Raw genomic sequence first — 3,623 nt, forward strand, 5'->3', positions numbered from 1 at the left:
TTAGTGGTCTTCTGAGCTTTTCCCAGTGGGAGCTGGTGACTGGCTAGGCATGCAGTCTTTACATAGGCAATCTCTCTCAAGATTCTGTAAGGGGTTAGTTGTTGACTTACTTTCTTTCTGTATCTTTTCCTCCCTTTCTCCCTCCCTCTTTCTCTCCCTCCCCTTTCCTCTCTCTGTCTCTTTCTCTCATGTGGAGAGATGGTTCAGTGATTAAGAGCATTTGTTATTCCTATAGAGAACCTGGGCTTATTTTCAGGCTCACAACTTTTCCATAACTCTAGCTCCAGGATATCTGAATCCTCTTCTGCCCTCCCTGGGTACCAGGCATGCATGTGGAGCACTGACGTACAGTCAAAACACTTATGCCCATAAAAATAAATAAATCTAATTTTAAAAAGATTTATTTTACTTTTTAAAAGTATTTATGTGTATGTGTGTCAGTGTGTAGATATGGGCATATGAGTGAAGGTACCCAAGGAGTTCAGATGAAGATATCATGCAGGAGCACACGAATAAAACAGTCCCACACTATCTCAGAATGAAGTATAATGCAAGGTTCTTTATTAAGGGGGAAACTCACAGATCACAGTCCTCTGCATGAGCTGGCAACAGGAACTGAATCCAACAGTCAGGCAAGAGGAGAGAGAGAGTGTGGGTGCACAAACATGCACATTTTTGGTACCCAAGCCATGGACAACCTAGTCTAGCATCTCAAAGGCCATGGGCTGAAGGAGGTTCCCAGCAGTATCAGATCTCCTAGAGCTGGTAGCAGGCAGTTGTGAACCAATAGCTGTGGGTTCTAGAGACTGAACACTTTTAATTGCCCCAGTTGTTGGCTTTCTAAGTGACACTCAGGCAGATAGCCTCTCTATCCTGTGAATCTATATTTGAGGTTTTCTCAGAACTGATCATTATATCCTATTAAGTAGCAAACAATCTTTAAAAGCCACAGAGCAGTCTTCCTGCCTAAAACCCTTGAACCAATCAACTTTAAAAATGTCAATACCTGTCACAAGGATGGTACTTGGTGAGCAGAATGTGCTATTTCTCTGATGCGCAGTTTCTGGACTAGGGTCAGATGGATGTGAGCTCCTTTGCCAAAGAGATGTGGATACTTATCATTTCTTTGACTCTATATTGGTTTGCATGGAAGCTGGTGATAGTTTAGACAAGGAAAACCTGTACCCACCTGTCAGGAAGAGAGGAACTATGAGTAGCTAGCTATTCAACTGAGACCATCTATGCATCCTTTCCATGTGGGGGCATTTGTCCAAGCACAAAGTTATCCTGCAAGGCTACCATTCCCAAGACTCAGGGAGTCTAAAAGGCCTGAAATCTGTGCACAGCCCTCGTAGGCCTCTCCTTAGGTTAAGGACAAAACATATTTAGGAGGTTTACAACACTAAGCTCTGCATGGCTGGTCCAACATTGGAACACAGTTTTGACACCCTATCTAAACACTCAGGTTAACACTACCACCAGGAAAGCTAGGACAGAATACCTACACTACTTCTTTTGATGCAGGAGACAATTCTCTGAGACAAGGTCTAATCTGGAAAAAATTAGCCTATCCAGGTAAGCTCTTAGACATTTTAATTGCTTTGAATAGAGAATTAACAATAAATTCTTTGCTCATGTATAAAATTTATGACATGATAATTTTGAACCATGTGGTTTACAAGGATAGCTTAGCAACCTGGGACCCCTATACACACACACACACACGCATGCACGCACGCACGTACGCACGCAAATACACACACCTGTCCAAACAAAACAAAACAGCTGATCACTACTCCCTAGTTCCTTCCTAGCATCCCATTAGGCACCTCCCATACATTCATTTATTTACTCATTTGGCAAACATCTGCTGGACTACATCCTGGAGCTAACATTTGTATGCCATTCAAGCCTAGACTTGTTGGTGGTATGTGCCCTAAAATGAATTCTTAGGGGAGGGATAATCCCCCTATTTCCACTTTATGCCTATGCACAATTGGCCACGCACATTATTAAAATCAGATGCATCTTGGGAAAGCCTATGAGCAGAGAAAAAAAGTCTTATGTAACCTGTCAGTCAAAACAGAAAGCTGCTGCTTCTTGTGACCAATTCCTCCAGGTCCCATGGAAAGAAGGCGTGTGAAAGGAACTCAGAGATCTTGAGCAAATCGCACCCAGGGCCTGGAGTCCTATCGCAGTGGTATCTCCTCCTCTTTTAGGCTGCTTCTGAATAAAGTCTCTTATTACTTTGCTATTTCTGTGTAATATTTAATTCTCTGAACTAGAATTAAGAACTGGAAATATTCATTTATTCAGTGATCACTGGGTAGCATTTCATTCGAGAGACACAATGTTTCAACCCATGATACAACACTGTGACACATGACGCCTAGGGCCAAGTTACACAGCTATCTCAAGGAAGTGATGGGCTAAATGGAGCTTTCACTGGGAAAACTAATCTTTTTAAATGTTACTAGATAACATGAGGAACAGATTCCCTTTCTTTTTATTTGGATTTTTTCTTGAGTACTTGTCAAAGCAGAATGAAACAAGGAGACAGATGACACATGTCCCTAAGAAGAAATCAACGTCTATTGTGTTAGCAACTTGTCTACGGAATGCACAAACAATTGAAGTAGAAGCCCTTTTCATTTCTTAAGGCAGGGTCTCACTAAATGACCAAGGCTGGCTTCAAATATGTAATCCTCCTGCTTCAGCATCCTAAGTGCTGAAATTATCAGGCACTGCCATGCCTGGTTTCAAAATTAAATTTTTAAGGAGTCAGGAGAAAATATTTCTCCAAGTTCAATAAAATAATAAATATATAACATGGCCAAAAGTCTTCTTATGGACAAAGTCAGAACCCACTTCATATAAATAAATTATTTCCAAGCTTCAGTATTTCATGCTACACATATAAGCAGAGCCATAAACATATCAATAGGAAGAGCCCTCTTCAGGTGGACATTTTTATGGAAATTCTAGGGGTGGTTTCATGCATAGTGACAGAAATCAACAGCAAGTGCAAAGAGCCACTGAGAGAGTTTCTGCAGCTTGGGATTCTTGGACTAGAAGGTAAACACATGTGGAAAGGACAGATAATCAGGAGGAGGACACAGGTTGATACAGTACCCAGTTGCAGGGCACCTAAGACCTTGCCTCATCATCTCCTGCTAACCCCTATGGCTTCCATTAACATCTTGGAGTTGGGATCCCAGGAAGAGGAAGTTATAGCAGTCCTGTGTATACTGTCCCCTTCTCCAGATCTCATCTGCCTGCCCTCACTTGGCTGGATGTACCGTCTGTGTGGAGTTTGAGCCTGTTCTCTCAGGTGTGATGGCGTGGACACAGGCATCATTTTCTTTTGGTCAAATACCTATCCCTTCTGCAAACCTGAGTGTACTGTGGATCATGGGTGGGGTTATATGTCATCACCTCTGATTCTTCATCAATGGCTGCATTCAAGCTAGCTGCCTGGGAAACCTTTTGCAAAAAGAAGATGAAGCCTGCACTTGAAAATCAATGGATAGCACACATGCTGATAGAACATGAGGTGCAGAGGCATCTGGGAGATGCAGAGATAAAGGAACATGGCTGGGAGTCTAGGGAAGGGATCCACAGAA

The sequence above is a fragment of the Microtus pennsylvanicus genome, chromosome 8 (genome assembly GCF_037038515.1).
Source record: "Microtus pennsylvanicus isolate mMicPen1 chromosome 8, mMicPen1.hap1, whole genome shotgun sequence".
NCBI lineage: Eukaryota > Metazoa > Chordata > Mammalia > Rodentia > Cricetidae > Microtus > Microtus pennsylvanicus.